Below are 15,602 nucleotides of genomic sequence, written 5' to 3' on the forward strand. Positions count from 1 at the left end.
CTGTTGCCTATTCATAAATTAGGAGGTTAAAGAACTTGTCCAAATCTACAAGGCTAGTAAAGGTCAGCATGGCTGCCAGGTATGGCTCAGCAAGTGTTGCCTGAAACTCTTCTGAGGGCGGGGGCGTTATTCACATCCACTATAATGTAGCTGAGGCTTCCAGAGTTTTGACGTGTATCATCCGCACAACCACATGTGTGGCCTTAAGTCAGAGAGCACTCAGCCCTCAGTTTCTCCACTTGTCCCTAATTATTGTAGTTTCTCACAGTAATTAAGTTTGAAATATGTTGGTTTGTTCATCAAACCTACTGTATCTTAAAGGTAAATTATGTAGGACAGCATCTAAACAATACCCAATTGAATGAAATACAATTCTCATTCAAATTAATAAAAGGTTGTTTGAGTGCCTGGTGTCTGTAAAAAAGACAGTATGAAAGATGTTTCCTGGCCTCACAGTTGCCAGCAGACCAGGAAAATAAATGAAATGAGATTGACCATCATGCCACAATGTACTTAGAAGGCATTTCATTGCCAGTGAAGAATTTGTTTTTGCCTCTCCTAGCAGCCGTATCAGTTGTGAGATGGAAGTTTGGAAGATAGCTAGAATACTTGCATGAAAAAGTTTGAATGATCTACCCCGGGCAATGGTGGATCCTTGCCAATTTGAGGGCATAGGAATATCATGTGCATCACAATGTTCAGAATGGTTACTCCAGCGGTGTGAAAACCCATGAAGGAAACTCCAAGACTCAGGGAATCCAATTAGGAAGCTTTCAAAAAAGATCGGCAGAAAGTGACAGGTTCTTGGATTATGGTGGTGAATTTTTTTTTTTAATTGGAAAAGTATGTTCTATTTGGAAGAAACATTGAAGTCTCCTTTCCTCCCGGTTTGCTGTAGTTGCAGCTTTGTGTAGCGAGTAACACTTAGTAAATCTTCCCTACTTTTTTACTGTACTATAAATGAACATTCTTACATAGCTTGTTTCTCAGCCCTTTTTAATTAGAATCAGAATAGGAGAATGGGTATCTCAGGCTGTGAGTAATTTGATATAGAACTTTTTACCTCCAGGTCAGTGGTAAGTGAAACACATTTACATATTTTTAAGTGAATTTATTGCTCTTGAAGGGAGCCCAGTTGTAATCCTTGACACCAGAACACTTTATTGCTAGAAAGCCCACAGGCGTTGAAAACGTTGATCAGAAAATAACAGAGAGAAGGGGTTGAATTTCAATAGTTTTTCACTGTTTGGCTTCCCTTACAAGATCTTCTGAAATTGTTTGAATTAATCCTAGTTATGATTCTATTTTTAAAGGCTGATATCTATCTGATGACAAATTGGATACGAATCAATAAGATGGGCTTATTTCAATTTAGAGTATGAGCTATCCTGTTGCTTAAAAACAATTATCCATATTTGAAAAAGCAAGGAATTTATTACAGTATTCACGTTGTACTGGGGGAAAAAGGAATGAGTGATAAAAATTGTATTACAAATTTCAGTAATAGGAATATGGCTTTTACAACTAGAAAATAATAGCACTGATTACATTGATCTTAGCATCAAGGGAAATGGAAGTTACTTTTTCTGGATGTGTGTGCCCATTTAACACCCCTAGAAATGACCAGAATGGATTCAACCCCGTCCAATTCCTCAGCTTCCAAGGCAACACATCCATGGCAACAAGTAAGCATCATTACAGATTCTCAACTGTGAAAAAAAAAATAAAAATTTCTTAACTCCCTTTAACCCAAGCACATTTTAGGTGATGTAAAAATACAAGAAAAAATTTCAGTTTTATCATCATTGATTATATATATACTCTATCAGATATATTAGTAGAAGATGGGCATATAATAATTAATAAAGCAAATTACCTGTGTCTTAGCTTGAAGTACTCTGAATGCATAACCTAGAAAAAGAGCTTGCATGAGGACCATTTATTAGGGACAGGAACCCAAGGGACAGGAATGACAGAGAGCATGAAATGCAGGAGGGAAAGCCAAACCAAAAATGAATGCATCAGCCACCATATAGGCAAATGGTGTTCCATCCTGCCAGACTTTCTAAGGAGGCTTATGAAATGTATTTCAGAATTGTTCACCTGGAAGATAAAAGGGAGATTTCTTTTTCTTTTTTTTTTTTTTTTTTGCTGTGGGCGCTGGCTCTCCAATTGTCAAGCGTGACCTAATGGACGTGAACTTCCCCACACAACCAAGTTGTGTGACTGGCACAGACATGCCTTGCAGCAGCATCAGGGAGGCCTTGTGGAGCCTAAGAAAGACACTGTCAGGGTCACCTGTGTGAGCTCGGCCAGAACCTATGCTGGACTATATGGTGCAGCCGACTGGTGGAAGAGATGAGGCTGAGAAGACACGAAAGGCTTATGGTACTCTCTTCCCTTAGGGTACTCAATATTCAATGCATACCAAAAAGTCATACCCTCTCTGAAAGAAAGAAGTTAAAGACATGCATCCTTTTAGAATTATTATATAAAGTAGATAGGTACAGATTAAATCTATGAGTTTTGGAGTCAGAAAAATTGTGGTTTGAACTTTGTTGGTAATTCTTACTCTTTGTGCGGCCTCGATCAACTCATTTAGCATTTTCTCATTGGTAAAAGGGAGGGTGTGGTATGGTAAAATAGTTTCTATTCCCCACAACGATTGTGAATATTAAATGTGATTATGTATAGCATCTAGTCCATTGTTGTGCATAGGTACCATATCAAAAACAAGTTTTTAGAGGTGAAGATTGGCGATCTTTCTATTTTCTTACTCCCATCCATATTTATGCATCAAATGATGCCATGAAGCATAACATATTTTTAATGATTTGAGGATTCCTAAGATAGAAATAAGGCTTCTCATAGTGCTGAGAACCGAAAAAAAGGAAAGCTGTATTTTGTCTCAAGTTTATCAGAGTTCAAAATAGAAAGTGTTTTAAGCTTCATTTTCAATTCATAAAGTTCTTCTAAATTCTATTTTCTGAGAAGAAGTCAGCAGATGATTTGGCTTTCTAATTGTTAAACTAACTTTTTAAAAATTTAAGAAAAAAAAATTGATGTTTGGCTAAGCTGTTTCTTGAAACACCAGTGACCCTGAATGCAAAGTCTTTACAAGCTAAGAATTCCCTGAAGCTTGATAGGAACATTGAGATCTTAACCTACACAACAGAACAGCAGGATAAGGCACGTCACTGTGCTGAGATATCACTTGGGGCCAGATTTTAATAGCTGACAATTCATAATGGATTGACAAAAGCAAAACATCATTAACTTGAATCTACAAAGTCGACATTTCCATATGCAAATAGGAGCTGGCACATATGTGCCTGTGTACAAGTCTCATTGCTTGTTCAGTTGTCTGTATGTCCTTTCCTTTGTCTTTAAGATCCCAGTGGACAAGAACCACGTCTAATAACTCACTTTGCAAAACAACAACAGGTGCACGGATTGAGGCCTCACTAAATGTTTTCTATGGTAATGATGGCGATATTGTTGATTTTCTCTCTTATGTAAGAGTAAGGTCTATAGTCTAATGTCAGTAACCAGGAGTAAAAAGATAGTCATGAATGGTACATTTGAGCAATGGAACATGAAAGTTACATTATATTTATGTAACTAGGATGGACTAAACTGACCCCAAGGGTGCGTCACCAGAAACAGCACTCACTCTGATATTCTATATCTTACTTTAAGTTCATAATATTGATTCTTATAAAAGATGTTTCCTTCATTGCAAGGTAGATAACTCTTTCATATTTATTCTGAGAATAATGGGGCTGTGACTTTTACTTTTTAATGTAAATCTGCTTGATTCAGTAAAATTTCATACAAGAAATTATAGCAACAGACTGCCTGCCTGATTCTGGCTTATGGGAAAGTGATTTAACCTCTCTAGTATTAAGTTCTTCTTGAATAATTGTAACCTATCTTACAGACTTGTTGTGCAGATCAGATAAGATCAAACAAGATAATATAAAGTGCTATAAAAACTTAAGCTATTGTTATCCCTGAAAACTTATCATTTGGGCTGGGCTTAGGTGACTTTAGGAAATAGCCAATTATACTATTTCCTTTATGAAAATATAATCTTGGACTTATTGTTCAGCATGCCTGTGTGAACACACTACAAGGACCCACAGCCTCTTAAGATTCCTCACTGTACTTTCTTTCTCCATGTTCCCCAGGGATCTGTCCTTCTTGGCTTGGCTTTCCTTTTCTTCTGTGTATACAAATGTTGTGTGTTAAGATCAAGGAGTGGGCACCTGGTTTGCTTCTCCGAGTTCCATCACTCAGTCTCATAAAGATTTTGCTTTGGGCATTGCAGCTGGCATTCTTTTCTTTCTCTTCCTTGCTGCTGAATGGTTACACAGGAAAGAATAATGAAGGCTTAAACTCTCCGATTCGGCTTCCTATCTACCTTGCATCCTCCTGTTACCAAAGGGGAAACACATGTTTTTCAAACTCAATTTTTGCCGATGAAAATTTTGTTCAGTTTCACAGCTTGACTTCAGAATTTTCCCAAGTGATGGTAAATTTCATTCCCTTGCCAAACAAGGAAATAACCTACAAGCATGTTTGGAAGAAAAACTTAGCAATCCCCATGAAGCTTTAGTATCAGATAAATAGAAGAAAGAAAACAAAATTGTTATGCCAGCCCCTCTGTCATTCAAAATACTGATATGTTTAAACATAGCAAATTTGGGGAGAATATTTAACCTAGGTCAATAGAATATATTAAGTTACTAACCTGTAAACCTTGATGTATAGATATTTATAGTAATGGTAGCATTTGACCTCTGAAAAGACAAAGAAGTGAAGCTTACACACGGCTCAAGATTGAATGCATATTTGGTGAATCAATTATAGTTGGAGACAATGATCAATTAGATTTTCTTCCTCTCATACATGCTACTATTTTGTTTAGAACATTCATTTGAGAAATTACTTATGAAAACAACTTCTCTTATTTCCTTGATGGTTAACTAAACCACGATAATTCTAAGTTCCTTTTTATTGTCTTAGTTCACCACAGCCCAGATAAAAGCCCTTTCTATAGGTCACTTTCATTAAAGGTGTGATAAAAATAAATGACTTGTAACAGGTAGAGAAAACACGAACCAGGAGGGGTAGGCTGCAATCCTATTTCCCAGCAGTGCTCCAGAAAGTCTCCATGTTCTTTTGGGTTTTATTTCTGTGTTCAATTCCCACCAAGTTAAACCGCTCCCCGACCCCATCCCCATCTTCCTGCCTGGGTGTCAAGGGCTGACACTGAAATAGACAAAAGGTAGAAGAGACCTTCCCTCCTTCAAAAGGGTTTTGGAAGTTAGCTAGTTTATTTAATCCCCAAGCAAACCTGCAGTCAAGTTAATCAGAATGAGAGAAACAGCTTCCTACATACGAGCTAGGACTGCGAGAAATTGTTTTTCAGGGTGTTTTATAGCCAAAAGCCTTCAAGGGAATGGAAGAGCTCTCCAACCAGGGGCACAAATATTCAAGGAGAGCTTGTTTGTTTTACGGTTATTTTTATCCCACAATAAACAGCTTAAATTTGCAGACTATACTTTTTGACTATAAAGTGGGTTATTTCTCAAGATGCTGGTGCTTTCCCCTAACAGATGGAATAAATAGAAGAAAATGCTGAGAATACACCGCTGAAATTCTGATTTATTCAATCATTAACAAAAAGAAGTACAATTTCAATGGTAATAGAATGAAAACCCAACTGTTTCTGCTTTCCTTCTGAAAACTCGTTTTCTATGGAGAATGATGCTGTTAGGCAAACACCTACTTAAACCTCAGCAATGTATAATCTTAACTTCAGGCAGCATGGTTGTATAGGTTTGGTAATTTGTAATACCTCTGCAACTAGGGATAAAATATTAACTTCCAATAATATAAGCAGTATCTGCAATACAAATACTAAAAGTGCTACATTATCTCCCAGGAAAGATATTTTAATAAAAAAGACTTTGCACTTGGTTTTCAATGCTTCTCTAGGCAGTTGCTTTGTAGGCTTGTAAGAGGAAACACAGTGTATGTGCAACCTTTGGAGACATGGCACTAAGTAGACAACCAGTCAGTCCAGTATGTCTTTCTTAGGACACAAATAAGAAGGCAGGAAAACAAAAGCCATTTAAGTGCAACAATAACCTCAGGGAGAACACTTTCATGTTGGAAACCACACTAAATGCTTCTTGGAAAAATTGCTTGAATATAATGAAACCAAATAAAATATTGCTGTAAGTCTATAAGAAAATCAGAAAACCTAAAATTAAAAAAAAAAAATCCATGACATACATATATGTGTAAAAAATCCATTATATACACATGTGTGCACACACTCGTGCACATACACAGGGTATGTAAGAACATAAAACGTTTATCTGTGTATTTTGCATATCACAAAGAACTGTAGGATATAAAGATTTCAACATATTTGTGCACAAACTTTTTAAAGATTTTGAAGTCCTTGAGCTGGAGCTTGGCTCTGTCGTTAACCAATGTTGTGACCTTGGCTTACTCATCTTTTTTAAATCCTAAGATTATTTTTGCAGAATTTGGTAATTAGACTTCTAAATGATCTGTAAGGAAGTTCTCTCCAGTTCTAAAATACTGTAATTTTAAGGTTTTCCTTTTGTTTTTTTGCTTTCAACTGAGTATTTCTTTTTTTTTTTTTAGGTTTATTGTTAATAAAAAGAAATCAACAGAATTATGTTTGCAATATGCAATCACCTATATTTAGCTGAAGAGAGATGTTTATGACAGAACCCCTTCAGTTTCCTCCTTTGTTATCTTTGGTTTACATCAGATGAAAAGCTCCCCAGTAGCAAGGTGGCAGTTACAGTCTATGGAGCCTAGAATGAAAACGAAACTAAGTTATTTTAGAAGACACCTCATTTAATAGATTCTCCTATTCACTTATTCCTCTCTCTCTTATCTCTAATCCAGAACAATTCTTAAAATCTTGAATAAGAACAGAACTTTACGATAGTCTTCCCAGGAGTTTTAACAAAGCTATGTATAGAAGCAGTCTGGTTGAACATTTTTAAATCTATAAATTCTAAAAGTGGATGTGGCTTCTCCTGTCCTAATCATGTAAGCAGACTGCAACAACATTACTGCTCAAACCAACGAGGTCTTTTAAAATGTGCTGCCCGTTTCCTTTTTCAATCTGCCGAATAGCTGTAGTTATTTTTAAACCTCTTTAGTTCTCTATGCACACATAGTATCGTGCCTATCTCTTCGTGCAGGTGTGTGTTTTGTTGTGGTTTGTTTACAATTGGCAGGACTTGATTGTAAAAGCCCTGTATTATGAATAAACCAATGCCTGAAATGAAGTGGAACCTTGATTTATTTGGGTAGGACTGTTTTCCAGTACTGTAAATCATATTTTGGTGTTCATTTACCTTTGCATTCTTTTTGAGCCACCGGCACTGAGGCTGACGAATGGGAATCAAATGAAGTGTGCTAAGTGCTTCTGCTGGAGGGTTTCAGCTCCCCACTTGCCGGGGTGTGATTTATCTCTGCAATACATCATGCAACTTATTTTCCTTTACTTATTTTATTTAGTGTTGTCACAAATAATATCAATTGGCCATTGCCTATGAACCCTAAACAGCAGTAAATTAATGAAATAAGCTGCCTGTACAGAACTCATCTGTCCCCAATTTGATTAGAGCCACTTTGGTTGTACCAAGCCATTTACTACAGATGAGCTTCATTTATTAAACAAGCAGCTTCATGAGTTCTTGGTAAATTGTTATGCATAGTATTTGCAGTGATTTTAATGAAACACTTAAAGTTGACTCTTTTATATCTCAATCACTAAGAGTATTTTATGCCTGTGAAATAGGCATTTTGAGTCATCTTGTGACTTTCATCTGACTAACTCCATCTGAAGTAGTTGTCTATTTATGGAAGGAGTTGTCCTTTATTTTTGTTTCTAGGGAGGACAGTAGGAGCAAGGGAACAGCAGAGGGGCTTATTTCATGTAAGGGCTTCTTGTCACCTGAACTATGGTTGAAGTTCCCTCACAGCACACAGCCGCTGGTCATAGTTCTACCCAGGCATTTCTGTGCGCACATCTTCCTGCTGCACTTGCATATCAAGAAGCATTTTAGACCACAGGAATGCAGGATTCCAAGGCACCAATTTACCTTGGAATCTGAAAAGGTAGGTTTCACAAAGCAAATGCTTTTTAGAAAACAATCAGAATCATTCAGATAGATAACGTTGGTGTTTCTTTGTGGCTTTAACAAACCTGGGGGGGCCAAACATGTTCCAGAAAAGCACTGCAAGGTAGGTAAAAGCTGTGAATCAGAAATAGGGAAAGCATAAGTGACTCTGATATGAAACAAGGTGACAGCTTCTGGGCACTGGGGAAACTGCCACAAAAACAAGAGAAGGGGTGTGGGACACAATGCAGGGAACATGTATCCAGAGGCTGCAGTGAGACGTGCTGATCGCATAACTTCGTGAAGGGCAGAGGAACAAAGCTATCATGGTGGATGAGATAAGAACATTCCGGAGAAGTATCTGTGTGAGAGTAAAGCAGAATAAAAATTGGAAGCATTTGGAAGAGCTTGTCTTTTTCCAGAGCTTAAATGAAGGTGGGTGGTGGTGATGTAACGCAGAATCGTCCTATATGTCTTTGCTAAGAACATATGTCCTCCTCATGAATCCACTGCAGTCAATACCAATAAAAAAAAGTGTGAGGCAATCATAGAAATGCTTAGTGTTAAAGTTAAAAGCATATTCAATATTCCTGTTTTACTAAAGAATTTTATGCATGCCAGTACTTCAAACCCTCACATGTTTTCAAAGAAATTTAGAGCCCCAAAATGCTAGAGCTAACAAACTGGAAATGAGGAAATTTAGATATCCCAGTCCCACAGATTTTGTTAATGATGTTTCCTGAGAGTTACTTTATAATTTTTTCAGCATATAGTTATAGTAGAAATCTAATTCGTTAGTATAAGTTCTTTATTTTAAATGAAAATTAAAAAGTTCGTTGAGACAGTCTCCTAATTAGAGAGAATATGAAAGGAAGGAAGGAAAGGGAAAGAAGGAAGGAAGGAAGGAAGGAAGGAAGGAAGGAAGGAAGGAAGGAAGGAAGGAAGGAAGGAAGGAAGGAAGGAAGGAAGGGAGGAAGGGAGGAAGGGAGGAAGGGAGGGAGGGAGGGAGGGAGATAGGTGTCCATACCAGAGTGACTTCCTCTTGAATAGGGGCTGAGTAAAATAAGGCTGAGACCTACTGGGCTGCATTCCCAGGAGGTCAGGCATACTTAATCAAAGGATGAGACAGGAAGTCAGCACAAGATACAGGTTACAAAGACCCTGTTGATAAAACAGGATGTGGTAAAGAAGCTGGCCAAATTCCACCAAAACCCAAAACCAAGATGGCCTCGAAAGTGACCTCTGGTCATCATCACTGCTCATTTTATGCTAATAATGCATTAGCATGCAAAAAGACACTCCCACCAGACCATGACAGTCTACACGCCAACATCCGGAAGTTATCCTGTATGGTCTAAAAGCAAGAGGAACCCTCAGTTTTGGAAATTGCCTGTCTCTTTCCCAGAAAATTCGTGAATAATCCACCCCTTGTTTAGCATATAATCAAGAAATAACTCTAAGTATACTCAGTCAATCAGCCCATACTGCTGCTCTGCCTATGGAGCAGCCATTTTTTTGTTTCTTTACTTCTCTAATAAATTTGCTTTCACTCTACTCTGGACCTGCCTCAAATTCTTTCTTGTGGAAGAAGGAAGGAAGGAAGGAGGGAAAGAAGGCAGGGAGGGAAGGGAGGAGGAAGGAAGGAAGGAAGGAAGGAAGGAAGGAAGGAAGGAAGGAAGGAAGGAAGGAAGGAAGGAAGGAAGGAAGGAAGGAAGGAAGGAGAGAAAAAAAAGACTTGCAATTCTTGTATGTATACATCATTATTATTATTAAGTGATTTTTTTCGTGCTCACTATATAACATATAAATATCATGGAACATTTACTTTGAGATAAAAGGAGCTGGAAAATATTAAATAAAATGCATCCCACTCAACAAGTCCAAAGGTGAGTTTCATGACAAAAATGATATCTTGGTGAAAAGTGTTTTGAAAGCAACTGCTACCCTAAATATTTCTTTCATATTCACAGTTGCACACTAATAAGAGATTCTGAGGAGTTCTGCAGTAAGAAAGTGTCTGGGTTTGTTTTAACTTGCATTTCAAAACTATGTTTGACTAGGGTAATTTTTTTTTTCATATAACAGCTATTAACAGACTATGTACTAGTGCTTCAACGAACATATCTTGGGAAATGCTGCTATCAACGCTTCTGCATAACTCACTCACAAATTCTAACTCTTTTAGAGATTATACTTAGGAAAATGTGTCCATGGGTAGAACTACCCATAAGAAAAGTAAGGTTTATGAAGGGAATTCTAAGCTCTGGAGTCTTCAGACGTGACCAATGAGGGAATAAAACCTCATTCTGGGAGTTCCCAAACTCCGGATGTTTTATTTTATCTGTAACCGAACTTGAAATTGAAAACTCAATCTTTAAAATGCAGTACTATCATTAAAAAAAAAAAAAAACCCTATAGATAGGATACTCATATTTAGCAATGCTCTTTTTCTCATTTTTGAAGTTGTAAACGTGACTAAAAGCCAAAAATACCGATTCCGACTCAGCAACTTCCTTTGTTACCTGAATTCCACATCTTCTCTACCAATCAAATTGCTGAAATCTCGCTCTAAAATTAGCAATTTTGTTGTGATTATTTCTCAGCTTCATTTCCCTTGATCTCTTGGGGGCATTTGATAGTGTTGATCTTGTTGAACGTGTTCTCGCCCAGGGCCTCTGTATCACACCATGCCAATTCTTCTTCCACCTCTCTAATTACTCTTGGTCACCGCTTCCTGATCCAGTAATTTCACTGTTCCTATCATGCCACAAAGCCCAGGTCCTAATCAGATGTTTGTTTCCTTTCATATTCTTTCTTCTAGAGTCCACTGCTCGTCTCTGTTTTTCAGGGGTCATCTCTAAAAATATGCTGGCCCAATGTGTGACTCTCTAGCTCAAGAGCCATCCTTGTATTTCCAAGCATATCAGAATATTTTCTCTCAAATAACCTTCTGACAGATCCAGTTTAAGAAGTTAACACTAAACTTGCCATCTATTCTAAAACAGTCTCATTTTTAATCATGACCTTATTGCTCTATGTAGCAACACCATTTTTTTAGCTTAAAATGTACTTTAAGTTGCAGCTTACGTTTTAATGTAAGTTAAGGAAAACTCAAACTTTAAGTTTTTCTAGTGCTTTTTAGTGTATTAATTCCTTACCATATGCCATTACCATGCTAAGCACTACAGATACAAAGTCACTTGACCTTCAAGAACCTCATGATTTAATCTGAGAAATAGGAATATAAACACAAAATCAAAATAAGTTTAATGTTATCAGTACAAGATGTGTAAGTTGTTATGGGAAGAGAAAAGTCAGAGCTCAGAGAACCACAGAGGTGGGACAACGTTAGAAAAGGCTTCATAAGAGAGGCAGCATTTGAGCTGTGTCTGAAAGTTGAGCTGAAGGTCATATGAGGCATAATAGAAAGAGAAATGCTATTCCAGGCTGTAAATATTTATGGTTTTTTTTTTTTTTTTTTAAGATGGAGTCACGCTCTGTCGTCCAGGCTGGAGTGCAGTGGAGCGATCTCGGCTCACTGCAAGCTCTGCCTCCCGGATTCAGGCGATTCTCTTGCCTCAGCCTCCCGAGTAGCTGGGACTACAGGCGCCGGCCACCTCGCCTGGCTAATTTTTTTTGTATTTTTAGTAGAGACGGGATTTCACCGTGTTAGCCAGGATGGTCTCGATCTTCTGACCTTGTGATCCACCCACCTCGGCCTCCCAAAGTGCTGGGATTATAGGCGTGAGCCACCACCTCCGGCTTATTTATGTTATTTAAAGGGACAGTCAGAACTTCGGTTTGTCTGTGTGGGGGACAGAGTTTATAAAACTCATTTAGATTTGGAGGAGCTATTAGGAGATGAGGCAGGGAAAATGTTGAACCTAGCTTACTACTGACCTTGAATGACTTGCTAAGGAATTTGGACGTAACTCCCCGAAAACTAGGGGAGATGAGCAGAATTTAAGCAGAAAAGTGCATAATCATGTCTCTGTTATAGAATGATCATGCTGAGAGTAACGAAGATGGAAAAGAGCAAATGTGATAGAGGACATAAAAATAGTCTGCTATCTAGTTTTCCTGACTCCAGGTTCTTTACTTAATTCTAATACTCCTCGGTGACTTTGTGACACTTGATTGTGTGTGTGGGTGCACAACACACACACTAAACCCAAAATGATTTCAGTAACTATAGTTTTTTTGTTACAACAAAATAAAAGTCTTTTGCCTTACTTTCAATGTCCCCCAGATTTACTGAAGGATACGTTTTTTCACATATGCAATGGTATCCTCTCCCAAAGGCCCACCCTTTTTGGTTTTTGTTGACATCCCCCAACTTCTGAACATATGGGCATACCATAGTCATTCCAACTGAACTCTGCATTCTTCTTTGCCTTCATCCTCTCCCATGGTCTGCTCCTTTCCTCTTTATTTATATAGATCAGGTCCATTTTTCATCCCCAAGTACAAATCTGTTCCTCTCCCATGGAGCCTTCTCTTATTAGCTTGTCCCGTTCTCACTGTTATATATCTATATAGATATCTCTATCTATCTATCTATCTATCTATCTATCTATCTATCTATCTATCTATCTATCTATTTTCCCCCAAAAAACTCTTTAATGTGTGCTGGATCCTGCAATTCATGCATTATCTTTTTCCATTTTTTCTTTTACATTTTAGACTAATTTCAAATAAATGGTTTGTTTCTTGAAGCCTAGAACTATGTGCTCATTACACCCCTGGGTTTCTCACTTGTTTTGAAAATAATCGACATCCTAAAATCAATCTACGAGACTTCTTTTAGATTTCTTTTTTTATGTTGGTCTCAATGCAAGAATCTACAACAAGAAAAAAAAAGTGTCTAAATTTGTTAAGTATAGGCCAGGCACAGTGGCTCATGCCTGTAATCCAAGCACTTTGGGAGGCTGAGGCAGGTAGATAGATCACTTGAGTTCAGGAGTTAGAGACTAGCCTGGACAACATGATGAAACCTTGTTTCTGCAAAAAATTTAAAAAGATAACCAGTTGTGGTGGCATGTGCCTATAGTTCCAGCTCCTTAGGAGGCTGAGGTGAGATGATTGCTTGAGCCCAGGAGGGAGGGGGTACAATGAGCTAAGATCATGCCCCTGAGCTCCAGTCTGTGCAACAGAGCCAGATCCTGTCTCAAAAATAAATAAATAAATAAAAAATACTGAGCATTTACGTGAAAAGCACTGTGTTAGATGAATCTATGTGTAAGCCTTATCATAGCACTATGTGGTATTATTGTGATTATTATTAATATCGTCATCATCGCTGCCATATTAATATAAGGAAAGTGAGTTAGAAATACATTAAATAGGTCAGGCGTGGTGGCTCACACCTGTAATCTTGGCACTTTGGGAGGCCGAGGCAGGCGGATCACCTGAGGTCAGGAGTTTGAAACCAGCCTGATCAACATGGAGAAACCCTGTCTCTACTAAAAATACAAAAATTAGCCAGATATGGGGGTGCATGCCTGTAATTCCAGCTATTCAAGAGGCTGAGGCAGGAGAATTGCTGGAACGCAGGAGGCAGAGGTTGTGGTGAGCCGAGACTGCACCATTGCACCCCAGCCTGGGCAACAAGAGTGCACTCCAGCCCGGGCAACAAGAGTGCACTCCAGGCTTCATCTCAAAAAAAAAAAAAAAAAATTAAATAATTGTTCAAGGGCATTCATTCATCCAATCAACACATTTTTGTTGAGTTTTTATAGTGCCCCAGGCATGGTTCTAAGTATGAGTGCAAAAGTAATTGTGGTTTTTGCATTCTTGGAATTTGGCATTTGATATTGGAATACATTCTTAAATAAATGTGGTTTTGTTAAACATCATTTTAATGGGCATTTCTCATTTTATGTTTTTTTGCTCATCACTTATTACTTGCTGTTTATTTTTTGTTTATTTTAGATGATGGAAACGATGTTAGACAGAGAGAAAACTCGAGTGATTTTCTTATTTGAGTTCAAAATGGGTCGTAAAGTAGTGGAGACAACTCTCAAAATCAACAACGCATTTGGTCCAAGAACTGCTAACGAACGTACAGTGCAGTGGTGGTTCAAGAAGTTTTGCAAAGGAGAGGAGAGCCTTGAAGACGAGGAACATAGTAGTTGGCTATTGGAAGTTGACAATGACCAACTGAGAGCAACCATGGAAGCTGATCCTCTTACAACTGTGTGAGAAGTTGCCAAGGAACTCAGCATTGAGCATTCTAGAGTCGTTCAGCATTTGAAGTAAATTGGGAAGGTGAAAAAGCTGGATAAGTGGATGCCTCATGAGCTGAGTGAAAATTAAAAAAAAAAAAATTGTCATTTTGAAGTGTCATCTTCTCTTATTCTACACAACAACAGATCATTTCTCGATCAGATTGTGACTTCCAATGTAACATAGATTTTATATGACAACCGGTGATGACCAGCTCAGTGGCTAGACCAAGAAGCTCCAAAGCACTTCCCAAAGCCAAATTTGGACCAAAAAAATGTCATGTTCACTGTTTGGTGGTCTGCTGCTGGTGTGATCCACTATTGCTTTCTGAATCCCAGCAAAACCATTACATCTGATAAGTATGCTCAGCAGTTCAAAGAGATGCACCGAAAACTTCAACCTTGCAATCATCTTTGGTCAACAGAAAGGGCCCAATTCTCCACAACAATGCATGACTGCACATCACACAACTAAAGCTTCAGAAGTTGAACAAACTGGGCTACGAAGTTTTGCCTCACCCACCATATTCACCTGACCTCTCGCCAACCGACTACCACTTCTTTAAGCATCTCGACAACTTTTTGTAAGGAAAACACTTCCACAACCAGTAGAATGCAGAAAGTGCTTTCCAAGCGTTCATTGAATCCTGAAGCACGGATTTTTATGCTACAGGAATAAACAAACTTATTTTTCATTGGTAAAAATGTATTGATTGTAATGTTTCCTATTTTGATTAATAAAGATGTGTTTGAGCCTAGTTATAATGATTTAAAATTCATTATCCAAAACCGCGATTACTTTTGCACCAGCCAAATATGAGGGAGAAATAGTTGCACAGAACAGTTCTTTCCTGGAAGTCAGGCATTTTGCCTAGGGGGAAGGATCATTAAAAATTTAAACATTTTAATAAAACCATTAGAACAAATGATTTTGTAACAATATCTGATAGGGTGATACATGCTGTTGAAACAGGAAAGGTTCTCTTGCCCCCCTCACAGGACTGATGATGGGGGCGTGGCTCGCTTCTTCAGTGCCCCACTGCTCAAACCTCTAGGGGAGCATACAGACCAGCAGGCTGTGGGGCTCTGACCCCACAGCAGTGTCTAGAGGTGAGTGTCTACAGCTAAAGCCCCAGTGGGTGTGTGTTACAAGGTACTCTTTTAGTTTGCTGTCTATAGGCGGCTTGTGTTAACCAGC

At 38.2% G+C, this 15,602-nt stretch overlaps 1 long non-coding RNA gene across 2 annotated transcripts; it reads left to right on the forward strand.

Annotated features, from left to right (window-relative positions):
- The first annotated feature begins 1,016 nt into the window (after positions 1-1,016).
- Positions 1,017-15,330, forward strand: LOC105482730 (uncharacterized). Of its 2 annotated transcripts, none has more exons than XR_987822.2 (3): positions 1,017-1,076; positions 7,953-8,178; positions 14,112-15,330. It is a non-coding gene; the product is annotated as an uncharacterized lncRNA (long non-coding RNA). The 2 variants fall into 2 exon arrangements; XR_987821.2 differs by lacking the exon at positions 1,017-1,076 and adding an exon at positions 2,328-2,388.
- The last annotated feature ends 272 nt before the right edge of the window (positions 15,331-15,602 follow it).

The sequence above is a fragment of the Macaca nemestrina genome, chromosome 1 (assembly GCF_043159975.1).
Source record: "Macaca nemestrina isolate mMacNem1 chromosome 1, mMacNem.hap1, whole genome shotgun sequence".
NCBI lineage: Eukaryota > Metazoa > Chordata > Mammalia > Primates > Cercopithecidae > Macaca > Macaca nemestrina.